Here is a 23,539-nt window from a genome sequence, read left to right as displayed (position 1 = left end):
GTGGGGCGTTTTTGGTGTTGGGGAGGGGGTGGGGGTCAGGGGGTTTTAGGTTTTGGGGTGGGGTTGGGGGTGAGGCATTTTTGGTTTTGGGGAGGGGGTGGGGGTCAGGGGGTTTTAGGTTTTGGGGTGGGATTGGGGGGGTGGGGCGTTTGTGGTTTTGGGGAGGGGGTGGGGGTCAGGGGGTTTTAGGTTTTGGGGTGGGGTTTGGGGGGTGGGGTGTTTTTAGTTTTGGGGAGGGGTGGGGGGTCAGGGGGTTTTAGGTTTTGGGGTGGGGTGGGGTTGGCGGGGTGGGGCATTTTTGGTTTTGGGGAGGGGGTGGGGGGTCAGGGGGTTTTAGGTTTTGTGGCGGGGTTGGGGCGTTTTTGGTTTTGGGGAGGGGTAGGGGGTCAGGGCATTTTAGGTTTTGGGGGGTTGAGGGGGTGGGGTTTGGGGGGTGGGGCGTTTTTAGTTTTGGGGAGGGGTGGGGGGTCAGGGGGTTTTAGGTTTTGGGGTGGGGTGGGGTTGGCGGGGTGGGGCATTTTTGGTTTTGGGGAGGGGGTGGGGGGTCAGGGGGTTTTAGGTTTTGGGGTGGGAGTGGGGGGGTGGGGCGTTTTTGGTTTTGGGGAGGGGGGTGGGGGGTCAGGGAGTTTTAGGTTTTGGGGCGGGGTGGGGTGTTTTTGGTTTTGGGGAGGGGGTGGGGGTTAGGGGGTTTTAGGTTTTGGGGTGGGGTTGGGGGGTGGGGCGTTTTTGGTGTTGGGGAGGGGGTGGGGGTCAGGGGGTTTTAGGTTTTGGGGTGGGGTTGGGGGTGAGGCGTTTTTGGTTTTGGGGAGGGGGTGGGGGTCAGGGGGTTTTAGGTTTTGGGGTGGGATTGGGGGGGTGGGGCGTTTGTGGTTTTGGGGAGGGGGTGGGGGTCAGGGGGTTTTAGGTTTTGGGGTGGGGTTTGGGGGGGTGGGGCGTTTTTAGTTTTGGGGAGGGGTGGGGGGTCAGGGGGTTTTAGGTTTTGGGGTGGGGTGGGGTTGGCGGGGTGGGGCATTTTTGGTTTTGGGGAGGGGGTGGGGGTCAGGGGGTTTTAGGTTTTGGGGCGGGGGTTGGGGCGTTTTTGGTTTTGGGGAGGGGTAGGGGGTCAGGGCATTTTAGGTTTTGGGGGGTTGAGGGGGTGGGGCGTTTTTTGTTTTGGGGAGGGGGGGTGGGTTAGGGGGTTTTAGGTTTTGTGGTGGGGTTGGGGGGTGGGGCGTTTTTTTTGGTGGGGAGGGGGTGGGGGTCAGGGGCTTTTAGGTTTTGGGGTGGGGTTGGGGGTGAGGCGTTTTTGGTTTTGGGGAGGGGGTGGGGGGTGGGTTGAGGGATGTAGGGTCAATGGTGCCTATTAGTAATGCTTTTATCAGGAATGCCTTTACAACGAAAATCGTTGTTAAGGCATTCGTGGTAAAATCATTAGTAGTAGCAACGAGGTCGGTGTTCCGACCTCGTTGTTAAGGCACTAGTTGTTTAGGAAATCGGTGTTCCGTCGTACAACCCTTTATTGCCATAATGCTGAGCTCTGGTCATTGGCGAATCTTACCATACCAATACACCAATGGGTTTTGATCCACATAGACCTTTTTTATGTCATCCAGATATCCCTGGAATATCGTCTGAATGGTCAATGTTTCTGCCACTTGCTTGACCTATTTTGCCTTTACCCCTGCACTGACCATAGGACCTGTCACTTGAAATCAAGCCAATGCAGAGGTTGCAGACAATTCTTCTGGTCCAGTTATTGCTGGTGTTCTTGTTGCTGGTGTTGGCTATTGTGAGCTAAGACTGCCCTTTCTGGAAGTTAGAGGCGGCATGTAGGAAAGTACCATCTTGCCTGGCATGTTACCCCCATTTTTCACTGTATATATGTTGTTTTAGTTGTATGTGTCACTGGGACCCTGCCAGCCAGGGCCCCAGTGCTCATAAGTGTGCCTGAATGTGTTACCTGTGTAGTGACTAACTGTCTCACTGAGGCTCTGCTATCCAGAACCTCAGTGGTTATGCTCTCTCATTTCTTTCAAATTGTCACTAACAGGCTAGTGACCAATTTTACCAATTTACATTGGCTTACTGGAACACCCTTATAATTCCCTAGTATATGGTACTGAGGTACCCAGGGTATTGGGGTTCCAGGAGATTCCTATGGGCTGCAGCATTTCTTTTGCCACCCATAGGGAGCTCTGACAATTCTTTCACAGGCCTCCCACTGCACGTTATTTCACAGCCATTTACCACTGCACTTAAGTAACTTATAAGTCACCTATATGTCTAACCTTTAGATGGTAAAGGTTAGGTGCAAAGTTACTTAGTGTGAGGGCACCCTGGCACTAGCCAAGGTGCCCCCACATTGTTCAGGGCAAATTCCCCAGACTTTGTGAGTGTGGGGACACCATTACACGCGTGCACTACACATAGGTCACTACCTATGTGAAGCTTCACAATGGTAACTCCGAATATGGCCATGTAACATGTCTATGATCATGGAATTGCCCCCTCTATGCCATCCTGGCATAGTTGGCACAATTCCATGATCCCAGTGGTCTGTAGCACAGACCCTGGTACTGCCAAACTGCCTTTTCAGGGGTTTCACTGCAGCTGCTGCCAACCCCTCAGACAGGTTTCTGCCTCCTGGGGTCCAGACAGGCTTGTCCCAGGAGGGCAGAACAAAGGACTTCCTCTGAGAGAGGGTGTTACACCCTCTCCCTTTGGAAAATGGTGTGAAGGCAGGGGAGGAGTAGCCTCCCCCAGCCTCTGGAAATGCTTTCATGGGCACACATGGTGCCCATTTCTGCATAAGCCAGTCTACACCGATTCAGGGACCCCTTAGCCCTGCTCTGGCGCGAAACTGGACAAAGGAAAGGGGAGTGACCACTCCCCTGACCTGCACCTCCCCTGGGAGGTGTCCAGAGCTCCTCCAGTGTGCTCCAGACCTCTGCCATCTTGGAAACAGAGGTGCTGCTGGCACACTGGACTGCTCTGAGTGGCCAGTGCCACCAGGTGACGTCAGAGACTCCTTCTGATAGGCTCCTTCAGGTGTTGCTAGCCTATCCTCTCTCCTAAGTAGCCAAACCCTCTTTTCTGGCTATTTAGGGTCTCTGTCTCTGGGGATTCCTTAGATAATGAATGCAAGAGCTCATCAGAGTTCCTCTGCATCTCTTTCTTCACCTTCTGCCAAGGAATCGACTGCTGACCGCGCTGGAAGCCTGCAAAACTGCAACAAAGTAGCGAAGACGACTACTGCAACTCTGTAACGCTGATCCTGCCGCCTTCTCGACTGTTTTCCTGGTGGTGCATGCTGTGGGGGTAGTCTGCCTCCTCTCTGCACTAGAAGCTCCGAAGAAATCTCCTGTGGGCCGACGGAATCGTCCCCCTGCAACCGCAGGCACCAAAGAACTGCATCACCGGTACCATGGGTCTCCTCTCAGCACGACGAGCGAGGTCCCTTGATTCCAGCAACTCTGTCCAAGTGACTCCCACAGTCCAGTGACTCTTCAGTCCAAGTTTGGTGGAGGTAAGTCCTTGCCTCCCCACGCCAGACTGCATTGCTGGGAACCGCGACTTTTGCAGCTACTCCGGCCTCTGTGCACTTCCGGCAGAAATCCTTTGTGTACAGCCAAGCCTGGGTCCACGGCACTCTAACCTGCATTGCACGACTTTCTAAGTTGTCCTCCGGCGACGTGGGACTCCTTTGTGCGACTTCGGGTGAGCACCATTTCACGCATCTTTGTAGTGCCTGTTCTGGCACTTCTGTGGGTGCTGCCTGCTTTTGAGAGGGCTTCTTGTCTTGCTCAACGCCCCCTCTGTCCCCAGACGCAATTGGCGACATCCTGGTCCCTCCTGGGCTACAGCAGCATCCAAAAACCGTAACCGCACAATTTGCAGCTAGCAAGGCTTGTTGGCAGTCTTTCGGCGGGAAAATACATCTGCACGACTCTCCACGGCGTAGGGGATACAACCCCCAAAGGGGAAGTCTCTAGCCTTTATCGTTCCTGCAGAATCCTCAGCTTCTACTGTCCAGTAGCAGCTTCTTTGCACCCACAGCTGGCATTTCCTGGGCATCTGCCCATCTCCGACTTGCTTGTGACTTTTGGACTTGGTCCCCTTGTTCCACAGGTACCCTCGACTGGAAATCCATCGTTGTTGCATTGCTGGTTTGTGTCTTTCCTGCAAAATTCCCCTATCACGACTTCTATGTCCTTTGGGGAACTTTAGCGCACTTTGCACTCACTTTTCAGGGTCTTGGGGTGGGCTATTTTTCTAACCCTTACTATTTTACTATAGTCCCAGCGACCCTCTACAAGGTCACATAGGTTTGGGGTCCATTCGTGGTTCGCATTCCACTTTTGGAGTACATGGTTTGTGTTGCCCCTATCCCTATGTGTCCCCATTGCATCCTATTGTAACTATACATTGTTTGCACTGTTTTCTAATACTATTACTGCATATTTTGGTATTGTGTACATATATCTTGTGTATATTTGCTATCCTCATACTGAGGGTACCCTCTGAGATACTTTGGCATATTGTCATAAAAATAAAGTACCTTTATTTTGAGTATATCTGTGTATTGTGTTTCTTATGATATTGTGCAAGTGACACTAGTGGTACTGTAGGAGCTTCACTCGTCTCCTAGTTTAGCCTAAGCTGCTCTGCTAAGCTACCATTATCTATCAGCCTATGCTGCTAGACACCCTATACACTAATAAGGGATAACTGGGCCTGGTGCAAGGTGTAAGTACCCCTTGGTACTCACTACAAGCCAGTCCAGCCTCCTACATTGGTTGTGCAGCGGTGGGATAAGTGCTTTGAGACTACTTACCACTCTTGTCATTGTACTTTTCATAAGAGAAAAATATACAAAACAAGTTCAGTGTGTGTACACATAACTAAAAAGTTTTGCATTTCCTCTTTTCACTCTTTTCTAAGTGCTGAAAAGTACTTCTAAACTTTCTAAAAGTTCTTAAAAAGTTTTAAAAGTTTTTTTTTTTTCTCTGTCTTCCTAAAAGTTCTGAAAAACTTTTTTTCACTTTTTCTGTCACTTAAACTCTTCTAAAAATGTCTGGCACAGGCCAAAATGTTGATCTTTCCAAACTTGCATATGATCACTTTAGCTGGAAAGGAGCAAGGAGTCTCTGCATAGAAAGAGGTTTGGTGTGGGAAAGAATCCTTCTTTGGAATTATTGCTTAACATGCTTAGAGAACAAGATAAGGCCAGAAGGGCCCCATCTGTTGAAAAAGTAGCTAATGGTTCCCAATATGATCCAGGGACTCCCCTAGGAAAAGATTCAGGAAAGAAACTTCCTAGCCTGCCCATTACTAGACAGTCTAGCATAGTTGGTACTGATGTAGAGTCACACCATACAGATAGTGTTGTCTCACATCATAACAAGAGCATTCCTTCTCACCACAGTAGAAGTGAGGTTTCTGTTAACCAAGCTGTTAGGGTGCCTTCTGTAAGGGATAGGTCTCCTTCTGTCCATTCTCACCATACTTCTGTTTCAAGGCATGTCCCTCCCACCCACCCTGATGACAGATTGTTAGAAAGGGAGCTCAATAGATTGAGAGTGGAACAAACCAGACTGAAGCTCAAGAAGCAACTGCTGGATTTGGATAGACAGACCTTAGAAGTAGAGAAGGAGAGACAGAAACTGGGTTTAGAAACCCATGGTGGCAGCAGCAGTATTCCCCATAGTCATCCTGCAAAAGAGCATGATTCCAGGAATCTGCACAAGATAGTTCCCCCTTATAAGGAGGGGGATGACATTAACAAGTGGTTTGCTGCACTTGAGAGGGCCTGTGCTGTACAGGATGTCCCTCAAAGGCAGTGGGCTGCTATCCTATGGCTATCATTTAGTGGAAAAGGTAGGGATAGGCTCCTTACTGTGAAAGAAAGTGAAGCCAATGATTACAAAGTTCTTAAGAATGCATTCCTGGATGGTTATGGCTTAACCACTGAACAGTACAGGATAAAGTTCAGCGAGACCAAAAAGGAGTCTTCACAAGACTGGGTTGATTTCATTGACCATTCAGTGAAGGCCTTGGAGGGGTGGTTACATGGCAATAAAGTTACTGATTATGACAGCCTGTATAACTTGATCTTGAGAGAGCATATTCTTAATAATTGTGTGTCTGATTTTTTGCACCAGTACTTGGTGGACTCTGATCTGACCTCTCCCCAAGAATTGGGAAAGAAGGCAGACAAATGGGTCAGAACAAGGGTGAACAGAAAAGTTCATACAGGGGGTGACAAAGATGGCAACAAGAAGAAGGATGGTAATTCTTCTGACAAGGGTGGGGACAAATCTAAAAATGAGTCTTCATCAGGCCCACAAAAACACTCTGGTGGGGGTGGTGGGCCCAAATCCTCTTCTAATCAAAACAAAGAACAGAAACCATGGTGCTATTTATGTAAAATAAAAGGCCATTGGACAACAGATCCCAGTTGTCCAAAGAAAAGCACCAAGCCTCCTACCACTACAACCCCTACTGCTACACCTAGTGTCCCTACTAATAGCAGTGGTGGTGGGAACAAACCTACTAATAGCCAATCCAAGGGAGTAGCTGGGCTCACTATTGGTAACTTAGTTGGGGTTGGTGTGATTAGGGAGATCACAGAGGCTGTGTTAGTCTCTGAGGGGGCTATTGATTTAGCCACCTTGGTTGCTTGTCCCCTTAACATGGATAAGTACAAGCAACTACCCCTAATAAATGGTGTTAAGGTCCAGGCCTACAGGGACACAGGAGCCAGTGTCACAATGGTGATAGAGAAACTGGTCAACCCTGAACAACACCTACTTGGTCACCAGTACCAAGTAACCGATGCTCACAACAACACACTTAGCCACCCCATGGCTGTTGTAAATCTCAACTGGGGGGGGTTACTGGTCCAAAGAAAGTTGTGGTAGCCTCAGATTTACCTGTAGACTGTCTACTAGGAAATGATTTGGAGACATCAGCTTGGTCAGATGTGGAGTTGGAGGCCCATGCAGCAATGCTGGGCATCCCAGGGCATATTTTTGCTTTAACAAGGGCTCAGGCCAAAAAGCAAAAAGGACAGGGAAACTTGGATCCTGCAACAATGGACCAAGTGCTCCCTAAAGCTAGGGCTAGTAGAAGTAAGCACTACCTACTATCCCTCCCTCTACAGTGGATTCTACTTCTGAGGAAGAAGAATTTCCACCCTGTGCAGAACCTACACCAGAGGAGCTGGAAGCAGACACTGCTGAGCTTTTGGGTGAAGGGGGTCCTGCCAGGGAGGAGCTGAGTGTGGCACAGCAGACCTGTCCCACACTAGAGGGTCTAAGACAGCAAGCTGTCAAACAAGCTAATGGGGATGTCAGTGACTGTCACAGAGTTTACTGGGAGGACAACCTCTTGTACACTGAGGCAAGGGATCCTAAACCTGGAGCTGCCAGGAGATTGGTGACTCCTCAGGAGTGCAGAAAGTTCCTCCTAACTCTTGCTCACGACATTCCCCTAGCTGGGCATTTGGGGCAAATGAAAACTTGGGACAGGCTTGTTCCCTTGTTTCATTGGCCTAGAATGTCTGAGGACACAAAAGAGTTTTGTAAGTCCTGCGAAACCTGTCAAGCCAGTGGCAAGACAGGTGGCACTCCAAAGGCACCCCTTATTCCACTGCCTGTGGTTTGGGTTCCCTTTGAAAGGGTTGGGGTTGACATAGTTGGCCCCCTTGACCCCCCTACTGCTTCAGGCAATAGGTTTATCTTGGTGGTAGTGGACCATGCCACCAGATATCCTGAAGCAATTCCTCTAAGGACCACTACAGCTCCTGCAGTGGCAAAGGCCCTCCTGGGAATCTTTTCCAGGGTGGGCTTCCCAAAAAAGGTAGTTTCAGACAGAGGAAGCAATTTCATGTCTGCATACTTAAAGGCCATGTGGAAGGAGTGTGGTGTGACTTACAAGTTCACTACACCCTATCATCCACAAACAAATGGACTGGTGGAGAGATTTAACAAAACTCTCAAAGGCATGATTATGGGACTCCCTGAAAAACTCTGCAGGAGATGGGATATCCTTTTACCATGCCTCCTTTTTGCCTACAGGGAGGTACCCCAGAAAGGAGTGGGCTTTAGCCCCTTTGATCTCCTCTTTGGACACCCTGTTAGGGGTCCACTAACACCTTTAAAAGCTCCAAAGCAAGATATTGTGGATTATGTACTTGGCCTCAGATCAAGGATGGCTGAATACATGAAAAAGGCCAGTAAAAACCTTCAGGCCAGCCAAGAGCTCCAGAAACAATGGCATGACCAGAAGGCTGTTTTGGTTCAGCACCAACCAGGGCTGAAAGTGTGGGTCTTGGAGCCTGTGGCCCCAAGAGCACTCCAAGATAAATGGAGTGGACCCTACACAATTGTTGAGAAAAAGGGTGAAGTCACCTACTTAGTTGAATTAGGCACTGCCAGGAGTCCCCTTAGGGTGTTCCATGTCAATCGCCTGAAACCCTACTATGACAGGGCTGATCTCACCCTGCTCATGGCAACTGATGAGGGACAGGAAGAAGACAGTGATCCTCTACCTGATCTCTTCTCTTCCACAGAACAAGATGCTCTAGTGGAAGGTGTAGTTTTGGCTGATTGTCTTACTGCTGAGCAGAAAGACCATTGCATAAATCTCCTTTGTCAGTTTTCTGAACTCTTCTCTAATGTGCCAGGTACCACGTCTTGGTGTGAGCACACTATAGATACTGGAGACAGCTTACCTGTCAAAAGTAAGATCTATAGGCAGCCTGACCATGTCAGGGACTGCATAAAGCAAGAGGTGCAGAAAATGTTAGAACTGGGAGTGGTTGAACACTCTGAAAGTCCATGGGCTTCTCCTGTGGTACTTGTACCAAAACCTCATTCCAAAGATGGAAAGAAGGAAATGCGGTTTTGTGTAGACTACAGAGGTCTCAACCGGGTAACCAAAACTGTGCTCACCCTATACCCAGGGCAGATGAGCTCATAGATACACTGGCATCTGCCAAGTATCTAAGCACTTTTGATTTGACTGCAGGGTTGGCAGATCAAATTATCAGAAGATGCTAAACCTAAAACTGCATTTTCAACCATTGGAGGCCATTACCAATTCACAGTAATGCCTTTTGGATTGAAAAATGCACCTGCCACTTTTCAGAGGTTGGTGAACACAGTCCTGCAAGGGCTGGAAGCTTTTAGTGCAGCATATTTGGACGATACAGCTGTCTTTAGCTCCAGCTGGGATAATCACCTGGTCCACCTATGGAAAGTTTTGGAGGCCCTGCAAAAGGCAGGCCTCACTATCAAGGCTTCTAAATGCCAGATAGGGCAGGGTAAAGTGGTTTATCTGGGACACCTTGTTGGTGGGGAACAGATTGCACCACTACAGGGGAAAATCCAAACAATTATTGATTGGGTTCCCCCTACTACTCAGACTCAGGTGAGAGCCTTCCTAGGCCTCACTGGGTATTATAGGAGGTTCATTAAGAACTATGGCTCCATTGCAGCCCCTCTTAATGACCTCACATCCAAGAAAATGCCTAAAAAGGTATTATGGACAGCAAACTGTCAGAAAGCTTTTGAGGAGCTGAAGCAGGTCATGTGCTCTGCACCTGTCCTGTTAAGCCCTTGTTACTCTAAAAACTTCTATGTCCAAACTGATGCATCTGAATTAGGAGTAGGGGCAGTCCTATCACAACTTAATTCTGAGGGCCAGGATCAACCTGTTGCTTTTATTAGTAGGAGGTTGACCCCTGGAGAAAAGCGTTGGTCTGCCATAGAGAGGGAGGCCTTTGCTGTGGTCTGGGCACTGAAGAAGTTGAGGCCATACCTGTTTGGCACTCACTTCATTGTTCAGACAGACCACAAACCTCTACTTTGGCTAAAACAAATGAAAGGTGAAAATCCTAAATTGTTGAGGTGGTCCATATCCCTACAGGGAATGGACTATACAGTGGAACATAGACCTGGGAGTAGCCACTCCAATGCAGATGTTTCCACTTAGACAATGAAGACTCATCAGGTCATGGCTAGTCTTATTGTCCTTCGTTTGGGGGGGGTTGTGTAGGAAAGTACCATCTTGCCTGGCATGTTACCCCCATTTTTAACTGTATATATGTTGTTTTAGTTGTATGTGTCACTGGGACCCTGCCAGCCAGGGCCCCAGTGCTCATAAGTGTGCCTGAGTGTGTTGCCTGTGTAGTGACTAACTGTCTCACTGAGGCTCTGCTATCCAGAACCTCAGTGGTTATGCTCTCTCATTTCTTTCAAATTGTCACTAACAGGCTAGTGACCAATTTTACCAATTTACATTGGCTTACTGGAACACCCTTATAATTCCCTAGTATATGGTACTGAGGTACCTAGGGTATTGGGGTTCCAGGAGATTCCTATGGGCTGCAGCATTTCTTTTGCCACCCATAGGGAGCTCTGACAATTCTTACACAGGCCTGCCACTGCAGCCTGAGTGAAATAACGTTCACGTTATTTCACAGCCATTTACCACTGCACTTAAGTAACTTATAAGTCACCTATATGTCTAAACTTTAGCTGGTAAAGGTTAGGTGCAAAGTTACTTAGTGTGAGGGCACCCTGGCACTAGCCAAGGTGCCCCCACATTGTTCAGGGCAAATTCCCCGGACTTTGTGAGTGCGGGGACACCATTACACGCGTGCACTACACATAGGTCACTACCTATGTGTAGCTTCACAATGGTAACTCCGAATATGGCCATGTAACATGTCTATGATAATGGAATTGCCCCCTCTATGCCATCCTGGCATAGTTGGCACAATTCCATGATCCCAGTGGTCTGTAGCACAGACCCTGGTACTGCCAAACTGCCTTTTCAGGGGTTTCACTGCAGCTGCTGCTGCTGCCAACCCCTCAGACAGGTTTCTGCCCTCCTGGGGTCCAGACAGGCTTGTCCCAGGATGGCAGAACAAAGGACTTCCTCTGAGAGAGGGTGTTACACCCTCTCCCTTTGGAAAATGGTGTGAAGGCAGGGGAGGAGTAGCCTCCCCCAGCCTCTGGAAATGCTTTCATGGGCACACATGGTGCCCATTTCTGCATAAGCCAGTCTACACCGGTTCAGGGACCCCTTAGCCCTGCTCTGGCGCGAAACTGGACAAATGAAAGGGGAGTGACCACTCCCCTGACCTGCACCTCCCCTGGGAGGTGCCCAGAGCTCCTCCAGTGTGCTCCAGACCTCTGCCATCTTGGAAACAGAGGTGCTGCTGGCACACTGGACTGCTCTGAGTGGCCAGTGCCACCAGGTGACGTCAGAGACTCCTTCTGATAGGCTCCTTCAGGTGTTGCTAGCCTATCCTCTCTCCTAAGTAGCCAAACCCTCTTTTCTGGCTATTTAGGGTCTCTGTCTCTGGGGATTCCTTAGATAACGAATGCAAGAGCTCATCAGAGTTCCCCTGCATCTCTCTCTTCACCTTCTGCCAAGGAATCGACTGCTGACCGCACTCGAAGCCTGCAAAACTGCAACAAAGTAGCGAAGACGACTACTGCAACTCTGTAACGCTGATCCTGCCGCCTTCTCAACTGTTTTCCTGGTGGTGCATGCTGTGGGGGTAGTCTGCCTCCTCTCTGCACTAGAAGCTCCGAAGAAATCTCCCGTGGGCCGACGGAATCGTCCGCCTGCAACCGCAGGCACCAAAGTACTGCATCACCGGTATCCCGGGTCTCCTCTCAGCACGACGAGCTAGGTCCCTTGATTCCAGCAACTCTGTCCAAGTGACTCCCACAGTCCAGTGACTCTTCAGTCCAAGTTTGGTGGAGGTAAGTCCTTGCCTCCCCACACCAGACTGCATTGCTGGGAACGGCGACTTTTGCAGCTAGTCTGGCCTCTGTGCACTTCCGGCGGAAATCCTTTGTGCACAGCCAAGCCTGGGTCCACGGCACTCTAACCTGCATTGCACGACTTTCTAAGTTGTCCTCCGGCGACGTGGGACTCCTTTGTGCGACTTCGGGTGAGCACCATTTCATGCATCTTTGTAGTGCCTGTTCTGGCACTTCTGCGGTTGCTGCCTGCTTCTGAGAGGGCTCCTTGTCTTGCTCGACGCCCCCTCTGTCCCCAGACGCAATTGGCGACATCCTGGTCCCTCCTGGGCTACAGCAGCATCCAAATACCCTAACCGCACGATTTGCAGCTAGCAAGGCTTGTTGGCGGTCTTTCGGCAGGAAAACACTTGTCTCCTAGTTCAGCCTAAGATGCTCTGCTAAGCTACCATTATCTATCAGCCTATGCTGCTAGACACCCTATACACTAATAAGGGATAACTGGGCCTGGTGCAAGGTGTAAGTACCCCTTGGTACTCACTACAAGCCAGTCCAGCCTCCTACACGGCACCCCAGAACTTCAAAGTGGGACTCAAATTTCCAGCCATTCTTCTTTTAGGTCTCCCGCTTCCTCAACAATCCACCTCTTGTATTTTGAAACATCCCCTCCAGAAAAAGAAATGAAAGTGGGCAGAATTATTTTGTCCTGTGGATCAAGTAGTGTGCTATTGGTGGACTCTTTGGACAGAATGATGTGATTTTGCAGATTTGCATTACAAGACAAGTGAAGGATTAAGCTGTCAACCAAGTCATGAATTTCAGGGTTTTCATTCACACCTGCATCTACAAACCTTTCAGATACCTTCTTTAGGTGGTCCTGTAGCAGATCCAACAACAGGATAGCTTGGCCCATCGTACCTTCCTCCTTGCTAACTTCCTGTGTGAAAACCTCAAAAAGGAGTAGCATCTGTGTAAGGCATTTGACTAAGTCCCATTTGTCCACATCCTTGGTCACATATTTCCCAATTGTATCCCATCCTCTTTGATTAACATAGTCATTGATATACCTGCATTGCTCAAACAGAAGTTGCAACATGTAAAAGGTCAAGTTCCATGTTGGCACCTCCCATATAAGGACGTTACCTGGTTCTCTATTAGCATGCTAAATAATCCACAACTGCTTCTAGGGTTGAAAAGAATGGCTGAAATTAGTGCAGATTCTTCTGCAGGTAGTCAGTGTGCTACTGACTATGTTTTCTTTTTTGGAGAAACTCCTGCACAACCAGGCTGATGCAATGCACCAAACACAGGACCCTGAAATAGCCACCGTCTGCCATGGCCTTGACAATATTACTGCCATTGTTTGTGGTAACAAATCTAATTCTGAGACCTCTAGGTAGCAGCCATTCAGACTCCTTGCTATTAAATGAGTCCAAGATGTTTGCAGCTGCATGTGATTTCTCCTTGGCGAACATGGCTATTGTTGCATGCCGCCGAACACTCTTAAAACTTTCCTCAGGCCTAAGAACTGGAGATAGCTGTTGCCTTAACCCCTCAAAAGAGGTCCAGTGTGCAGTGATGCCCATATAATTAGTCACCTGACAACTGGTCCACATGTCTGTTATAAGGTGGATAGTGTGGCCAACACTTTGCTGTAAAGATTGTCCAACCAATTGCAGCACACCGTGATGCAGTGCTAGAACAGCAAGTCCGGCAAAATAGGTCCGGGAAGGAACTTTTCATTTCAGGCATATAGCCCCCACAAATTCTAAAAATCCCACTCCTTCCACCAAAGAAAAAGGGAGGAAGTCCAGGGCTTGCATTTTTGCCAGCTTCCCATTATACAAACGTGCCTTGGAGTAGTTATAGTCATAGGGCCCCTCCTGCCTAAACATGCTTGTAATAGTAGCCTAGATTTTCTTATTTTCTGGGCCAATGATGCATACGACTTTCGAGAAGTAGGAAGTGGTAGCCTCAATTGCCCATATTTATACTTTTTAAGCGCTGCATTTGCATCATTTTTTTATGCAAAAGCGGCGCAAACTTACATAATACAATTTTATTTTGCAAGTTTGCGCCGCGTTTGCATTAAAAAGCAACGTAAATGTGGCACTAAAAAAGTATAAATATGGGCCAATGTGTTTCTTGAGGCAGTAACTATGACATGGTGTCTCCATCTGACTCTGATTCTTGTGTCATTTTGAGGTCGTTGAGGCAGGTGAATCTGGCGCACTGCTAGGGACAGGGCTACTTTGCAGGAAAGATGTCATCTTCCTCTTCTTCAGGACCTCCCACTGTGATTGGAGCTGATGTTTCCCAGCTCTCCTTACCTTCACCCCCACCACATTCAGCAATTTATTTAAGGTGCTCCTCGGACACTGGCCAGACAAAGGAAGCATGGTAACACTGAAGAAAATACTACCATTGATTCAGCAATGCAAAAGATGAAAATTAACTAAGCTGTACAAAGTTTACAAAAACACACATCCTCCTATGGCATCAACTATTACCCACGTAGACACTTTTTGCGGAAGTAAAAACATGAAATACAAACAATAGCCAACATTTTTTATTTAATCCATTGCCATCCCACCCCTAGATGATGTTTTAAAAAACATACTCCACAGAAACATTTTTGTCATGCACTGATGCCTAGTGATGGGCCTATTGGCTGGATAGCCCAATGGAAGTCTAGGCCACATAGTAAAGTAAATGAATATTGCAAATGTAATAACATGGACAAAAGGTACTGAACTGTGTAACATTTTTCCTTTACAAAACATGAAAAATGAAATGCAAAACATAACTAGGTCCCTACTGAAACTCCAGGCCACCCACCACAATCAAATTAATAAATCAAATAAAATACTAAAATCAAGGACGTATTTCTCTTCACACAATACATAACTACCTAAACCTTGTTCCTCAAAATAGCCAAAAAATCATCCAGCGAACTAATACCCTAATCATGGGGCCTCGTAGTAATCAAGAATAATTTTTTAACTGACAAATTCGTATATGCCATGCAGCCGCAACGAACTTGCTAACTGCACAGAACAGGGGACAGGATGTGTCCCTCATCATAATCCTTAAAGCATCTATACAACATCTGATCCCCATGTTCTTACAAACTGGACGTAGCCACCTCTGACGAGCAATCCTATATGCTGGGCATATGAACATAAAATGCACAATGGTTTCCGGAGAAGTGCTACAACTCGGACATAAATTAGTTCTCGAAGCAGAATCCCGCCTAATGCAAAAGGATTTAAGAGGCAGGCATCCATATCTGAACTGAATATAAAGACTCTTACTTTATGGATCAGTAATAAGATCCATAAACAGTTCAAAACACGGATGCCACTTGGTGTCAAGAAATTGAGAAGTCAATCTGCCATGAGACAAATGAAGCAAGTAGTTTCCCCTGACATACGCTGTATGCTGTTTTTAGATGCTTCTTCTGCTCTTTCCTTAAGTTATAAGGATGGCTCCAGTAATTACTAAGACCCAGAATGTAAAACCATTTTGATATGTGTTTAAACCAAGGAAGAGTAAGCATGTTAGGTCTATCTAAAATATCTTGGATGGATTCCTTATATATGAGTAGCTCAGGAGTAGTCCAAACACGTACCCAGAAAAGCAGCGGTCTTAAAGCTATAATGTCTGAGATACGTGCAAGTCTGAGGTCCCAATACATTGGTAACAAAGGAGTATTACGTGGACAAGCCAAAAGTGATCTTACAAAATGATTTTCGCCTATTGAAAGTTTACCAGCATTTGAGTATCCCCAGATTTCTGCCCCGTAAACCACAGCACTCTGAGCCTTTGCCCGATAAATGTTTATTGCTGGAGTGACTACTCTCTCGATAGTCGACTTGTGGAAGCACAGAATTGCTCCAGATCTATGTGCCAGGAGGGCTGAGCTTTTATTAATCTGGGCCTCCCACTGCATATCCTTACTAATTCTAACCCCTAGATAATCAGTGGAGAAAACCTTACTCAATGGAGTCCCTTTGTGAAGGATGGTATATCCTTTGGTGGGACCACGTCCCATGGTCATAACTTTAGTTTTGGTGTGATTAAGCTCCAACCCAAAGTCATCACAAAACAGGCTAAACCTATCTATTAATACCTGTAGGCCCATCGGTGTTCGGGAGATCAAGAGAGAATCATCAGCAAATAGCAGAATCTGGATTTTTGTGTTATTCAAAGAGGGCACATCATTTTGGCAATTAGTAATAACTTGCACTACCTCATTGATGAACAAGATGAAAAGAGTTGGAGCAAGGACACAACACTGTTGTACCCCTCTCTTGATATCTATTCTGTCAGTGAGTTCCACCTGGTTGCCCCATCTTACTTGTGCATACGTGTTCTCGTGCAGTCTTAGGATTAAATGTACTAAATTCTCTGGGGTGCCAATTTTGTTCAGAACTCCTGACAGTTTCTCTCTAGGCACAAGATGAAAAGCAGATCTCAGGTCTACAAAGGCCACATATAATTTCTGTCTGGCTAAGGTGACATACTTCAAGAATAATAGTGACAACCTAAAGACTTGGTCCATAGTGTTAGTTTTTGAACAAAATCCAGCCTGTAAAGGGGATAAAATCTGGTTCTTCAAAACTCATCCGTAAGTCTGGCCAGAATTTGTTTCACAAAAATCTTTTGGAGGATATCAATAAGGCTAATCTGTCGATAGTTCGCTGACAAACCTACATCGCCTTTCTTATAAACAGGGATTATTTCTGCATCATGCCATGAATCAGGAATGGGACCACCTGCTGCTATGGCATTGGACAATAAATTGATATACCATGCCCACATAGTGGGCTCAGATTTAAACAGATCCCCAGGTATCTTGTCAGGGCCAGGGGCTTTAGCTGATCTCAGAGAATTAATAGCATCAGTTGTTTCGGCTATAGAAAAGACAATGCTCTCCGAGGAGCTTTTTGTAGAAGCTACATCAACATCATAACTGATAACCTTAGGGTCATGCAATACAGGATAGGCATAAATTTCAGAGAAATGGGTTACCCATCTATCGGGTTGAATATTTGAGCTGAGAGAGTCATTTCCCCCTCTCGATCTGTAAGCCAGCAGTCTCCAAAAAGAACCATCATCCTTATTTTTAACTGCAACCAATAACCTCTGCAAAATTCCATCTTCCCAGGTTTTTTTTGCTTGCTTCAGGGCCTTAACATATTTAGATTTAGCATCCACAATATCTTCTTGAAAGAGGTTTTTTAATGCCTCTTTTAAATTAGATCTTGCTAGAGTGCAATCATTATTATACCATTCGTTAGAAGAGATGATATCAGGTGACCGCTTTAGGCGAGTTTCTTTATAGAAAATACCCTGTAAGGTATCCACCAATTCCGTATGAATTGTCAGAATAGGTATAGTAGTGAACTCTTGTTCCCCAAAAACTGAAAAGAGATTTAGAAATGATAAATAAATATCCCTGATCTGATATGGATTTGCTGCCACATTTTGCCAGCTAACATGAGTTCGTCTATGATTCAGTCGAGGGATTGGAACATTAGTAATCTCTATGTGTCGCGTTTTTAGAAAAGCTTGGTTGGTTAGTACAAGGCACAAGGGATTATGATCACTGTCATGGCGAGAAATGATTTTCATATCTAGTGTACTAGATCAAAGCCTGATATCCACCAGAATATAATCGATAGTACTAAAAGAAAGCCCTCACTTAATTGTAAGAGCACGATTTGGATCAGATCTAGTGCGACCGTTGCATTCTCTCAAACCATGTTTTAAACAGAGTGCGGCCAACTGCATGGATACACACGATGCAGGAGAGGGAACCATTTCCTTGGGTTGAGGGATACTCCATAGTTCATCTTCTTCACTAATTAAGGTAATAATAGTGCCATCAGGTACAAAAGAACAGTTAAAATCACCTGCAATCATCAAAAAATTTGGAGGATCTAAGGACTCTACAAACTCAGACAGATGTGTGAGTATCTCAGATTCAGTGGTACGAGGAACAGACCTTGCATATACGTTTAATGCAGTTAACCTAAAGCCAGGACAAAATGTGAGCTGTATACCCAACAAATCATGAGAGTTAAATTCAATCACAGAATGACCACAATCTAGCCTATTATTCAATGAGATCATAAGTCCTCCTATACATCTGCCAAATCCTCTAGTAGCTGATTGGGCAGGAGAGAAATAAGACGTGAAACCCTCTGGATGATACGATTCCACAGCCCAAGTTTCCTGAAATAAACAGACATTATAATTGTTAACAAAGCCAAACCAATCTGGAGCATCTAGCTTTGATTCTATTCCCGCAATGTTCCAGGCCAGAACATTAAGTTTTGTTTGTGAAATCACCGTTTGAGTTCTTATTTGAGATACAGACATTAAACTCCCTTTGTATTCTTCCTGACATTCTCCATTTGTTGTAATTGGCATTTTTGCATGAGAAGCAGATAGTCAATCCAAATCAGAAAGTGAAGGGGAATGATTCTCAGCCTTTGATGATAAATGGATAGCTGGTAGAATAACTACTCATCTGCCTGATTTCCAATTGAGCAGCAGCCCCTGCGCAACATGTCTCCAGGAGGGTGTCTGCAGAGTCTAAGAACCGACTTCCTACCAGAACTTAGAGAACTGGTCCGTGCATCAAAGGATATGAGGTTGTTGACAATACTGCTATCATAAAAGAGTATAGATAAAAAATCAAAATCCGACCCCAGTTGATTATGTCTACGGACCTCTTGTATATCAGACCGGATGACAGGAAGACAACTCCTTTGTGTACGTATCCAAAAGATTACATTGTTAATGAGAGAATCCTTGGATTCCATGTTGCCCTGTGGCAATCTGGATACCCCAGTTAAATATAAGCAATTACCATCCCTCCTTCGTCCATATGTTCCTTTCGGATCAAGCAATTGCATAGGTCTCACACAGTCAAAGGAAGAAAGTTGAGGGGGACTTGCATGAAAACCTGCTCTAGGAAATCTCTCATGGACTTTGTCCGAAACTATAGGACAAACATTACCTAATTCCCGCCGCCCAACAGAGCAAACATATTTATTGACACCAGGTTTAAAAGTTTGCTCATTAGTATTGTTAATGGGCTGGCAGGATGGCCTGTCGTTGGTTCCCCTGTCCCGATTACAAATAGGAATGGAGGTTGTTTTGCTATTACAATTAGATAAACTTGGAACGTTAGTGCTTGTTACCAGATCGAGTTTAAGAGCAACCTCATCGGCCAAAATACCCTTGGAATCTCCCCTCTGGTCTTTGTGATCGGAAATTTTATTCAGAAGTGTTATCAATAATGACTTAATATCATCCAGTTTGTGGGAGATGATTACCAATTGGGAATCTTCATTACTGCCCACCTTGTAAGCCTGGATCCCCTTGTTAGTTCCATCTGTGGTTAAAATTTGAGGGCATTCCGGTCTTATATTACTAGAAGAGAGGACCGAAAACCTATTGGAGCATGGAATATCAATAATAGACGGTGACATGGAACTAAGTGGTAAGACGTCCTCAGCATGAAGTTGTCCTGCTAATTCCATGGAAGCTAAAGATGACGAAGACTTCTTTGGAGGAGAGGGGAGTATGTCCTATAAGCACCCGCGTTGAAGGGGCCGCACCCCCTCCAGTCAGCAAAGTAGAGTGGATCCTGGGACTTGGTGTCCCTCTGGTCACGGGAGCAGGCGGCGGTGATGTGCGGCGCGCTATAAGCGCCTGCGTTGAAGGGGCTGCTCCCCCTCCAGTCAGCAAAGTAGAGTGGATCCTGGGACTTGGTGTCCCTCTGGTCGCGGGAGCAGGCGGCGGTGATGTGCGGCGCGCTATAAGCACCCGCGTTGGAGGGGCCGCTCCCCCTCCAGTCAGTAAAGTAGAGTGGATCCTGGGACTTGGTGTCCCTCTGGTTGCGGGAGCAGTCATGCAGGGACACAGAATAGTTAAGCAAGAAAATGCCCACTTTCTAAAAGTGGCATTTATAAACTTACAATTCAAAAACCAACTTCACCAAAAGATGTATTGTTAAATTGTGAGTACAGCGACCCCATACTCCATATCTCTATCTGCTCCCAATGGGAAATTACACATATTATATAGTTCAAGGCAATCCCCATGTTACCCGATGGGAGAGATAGTCCTTGAAATAGCTAAAATGGAATTTAGCAGTATTTCACTATCAGGACATGTAAAGCACACGAGTACATGTCCTACCTTTGAAATACACTGCACCCTGCCCATAGGGCTGCCTTGGGCTTTCTTTAGGGGTCACTTACATGTAATAAAAAGGAAGGTTTGGGCCTGCCAAGAGGGTGCAATTTCCAGGTTGAAAGGGCAGTTTAAACTGCACACACAGACACTGCAGTGGCAGGTCTGAGACATGTTCACAAGGCTACTCATGTAGGTGGCACAATCAGTGCTGCTGGCCCACTAGTAGCATTTGATTTACAGGGCCTGGGAACACATGGTGCACTATGCTAGGGGCTTACTAGTCAGTCATATATGCCAATCATGGATTAACCAATCACCAATACAATTTAGACAGAGGGCATATGCACTTTAGCACTGGTTAGCAGTGGTACAGAGCCAACCAAAACAAGTTAGAAAAAATTGGAAGAAGAGGAAAAGTGTTTGGGGATAACCCTGCAAAAAGGGCCAGGTCCAACACTTGTCAATAGCAACAAACAAGAAATATTACAAATATGGCTCCAAGACATGAACTTTGATGGCTGTGACTCCCAACTTTCATTGAATGCCAAGTCACTTGAGTTCACCTTGGACACCAGCTTCACCAACAAAGAACACAATGCTAAAAAATCCTCTGTGCTATTGAAGCCTGAGTACTCTTGCATCTAGATTGTGGTAACAGACTTCCACATGAACTCCCAGAAAGGCATCCTAGACGCCACAGCACATCTCATCCAGATCCTGAAGAAATATGATCACTTCACTCCATCCTGATGGAGCTCTACTGAGTCCCCTGGTCGAACCGTACTATTTTCATAACCAGCTGCATCCTTTAAAAAGCCATCACAACCATCAGCCCCTTTTATCTTGCTGACAAGCTCACCATCTCTGGTTCTGGGCATGCCTGTAGCCATTACACCATCAGACTGCAGACATTAGAAGTATTTAAAAAAAGCAACGCAGCAGGATCTGGAAGAACTTTCCTGTATGCATCAGGACTTCCCCTATACTCTTCCAGTTTAGGAAAGAGTTGACGATGTACCTCTTAAAAGAACACTACATTATAATGCATTAACAGTTACAAACTAGTTATCTCTCCTACCATTGCGTGACTGTATCATGCTACACTGCCTTTTGGCTACATTTGAACTATGGAAATGCCACAAACATACATACATGCATACATACAAACATACATATTTACAGACATACATACATACATACAGACGTACATACTATGCACCGTAAGTGAAAGTTACCTTTTGCCCTTCACAAAGGTCGCTGAGGTGGCTGATATATAGGCGCTCAAGCATTGTGGCTATTGCAAAACTATTTTGTGTTGCTTACTAACTAACGTATAATATTATATTTAATTATGGATGGAATTAGAGAGGTAAACACATTCACCACAAGCATTTTTATTTTTTGTACTAATAATATTGATATTAGTAGTAGAAGTAGTATTAGTATTAGTATTAGTATTTGTATTTGTATTTGTATTAACATTTGTACAGCACAGACCTCAATACCTGGGTAGCAGAGTGTCTCACATAAAACAAAGTACATTGAGGGGGTCATTCTGACCTCGGCGGTAAAAGGCCCTTACCGCCGGTCAGAAGTCCGCCATTCTACCGCCGCGGCCGCGGTAAACCGCCACGGTCATTCTGACCACCAACTGTGAATCCGCCAAAAATCCGACATCCAAGGAAGGCCACCTCATCAGCGGGCCGCGGAAAACTGGAGATGACCAAACCTCCACCGTCACGCCAACACAAACACGCCAATGCCATTCTGACCCACGAATCCACGCGGCGGTCTTTCAACCGCGGTATTCCATTGGCGGTACACACCGCCGCGCTCAAAATACACACACAGCTCCAAAACACAGCCACATTGGACAATTCGAAATACACACACCTGATACACATACACACACCACTCCCACACACCCATTACAATATAAAACACACACCCACATCACCCACAAACCCCCACTGGTTGGAAATCGGAGCGAAGGCGAGAGCGAGAGAGATAGAGATAGAGAGAGCGAGCACAACAATAGAAAACCCCAACACACACAGGAACCCAACTTCATCACCCACACCACATCCACGCACACATCACCACATATCACCACGCACATCACCACAAACACCACCCCACACCTCATCCACACCACCCCATGGCACCCCAAAGACACCCAAGGTTTTCGGACCAAGAACTCCGGGTCATGGTGGAGGAAATCATGAGGGTTGAGCCCCAGCTCTTCGGCACACAGGTGCAGCACACCACCATAGCAAGGAAGGCTGAGCTATGGCAAAGGATCGTAGACAGGGTCAACGCTGTGGGACAGCATCCCAGAAATCGGGAAGATATCAGAAAGCGATGGAACGACCTACGGGGGAAGGTGCGGTCGATGATCTCCAGGCACAACATCGCTGTGCAGAAGACTGGCGGCGGACCCCCACCCAATCCACCCAAATTCACAGCATGGGAGCAAGAGGTGGTAAACATCCTGCATCCTGATGGCCTCGCTGGAGTACACGGAGGAATGGACTCTGGTAAGTCGAATCTCAACTACTTCACCCCCCCCAACCACCAGCATGCCAACCCCCCCTCACCCCCAATCTCAACACCCAAGCACACAACCTCCCTGCCAATGTCTCACCAGCACAACCCGCCCTAAACAACACCAACCCCTGAATGCCAACACAAACCATAGACAGCCACCACCAAAGCATGACCATTGCACATACCCATACACCCCCCCCCCAAACCCTCACAACACCTCCCACAAGGGAATGCCAGCACTGGGGGACAAGGGCACTCAAAATGCACGCCATGGCACACACAGAAACAATAACCATACTCCTTTACCCCTGCAGGGCCCGAACGCCAACACACCGCCACGGAGGGTCCAGATTTGTCCATCCCACCCCCAGAACAGGCCCCCAGCGAGGACAGCAGCTCTGTGGACCTAGAACCTGACGGCCAGCCCGGACCATCGGGGACCTCTGGACAGTCGGTTCCCCACGCACAGACACAGGCCACAGCAGACCCAAACCCCTCTGGGAATAACAGCACAGCTCCCCCCCAGCGGGCCCATGCCTCTGTCTCGCGGATGCATCAATCAGCGGTGTGTCCGCCAATACAGGGCACCCAGGCTGACCCAACACCCCAACAACAACAGGGACCTGGGGGCAGTGGTAGTGGGCACACCGTCCAGGGGACAGAGGCCCGGGGAAACAGGGCAACTGGGAGGGCTGCTGTGCGACAGGGGGGGATGACAGGCCCAGGGAACCCACTCTCCAAGAGGCCCTCACCACCATCATGGGAGCATACCATCACTCCCAGGAGACGATGGCGACGGTACTGGCCAGGTTCACCGAGATCCAGGTACAGCAGGAGGAACGGTACATGGGGTTCAGCAATGAACTCAGGAACATCGCTACCGCTATGGAGACCATAGTCCAGGCCCTCAACCGGATAGAAACCACATTGCGGGACCATGTGGCACCGCAAAGGGCCCCTGTCACTAGCCAGGAACAGCCTACCACCTCCGCCGGCGCTAGTGGTCAGGAGGCCCCCAC

This window comes from Pleurodeles waltl, chromosome 8, assembly GCF_031143425.1.
Source record: "Pleurodeles waltl isolate 20211129_DDA chromosome 8, aPleWal1.hap1.20221129, whole genome shotgun sequence".
NCBI lineage: Eukaryota > Metazoa > Chordata > Amphibia > Caudata > Salamandridae > Pleurodeles > Pleurodeles waltl.
This window is presented reverse-complemented; position numbering follows the sequence as displayed.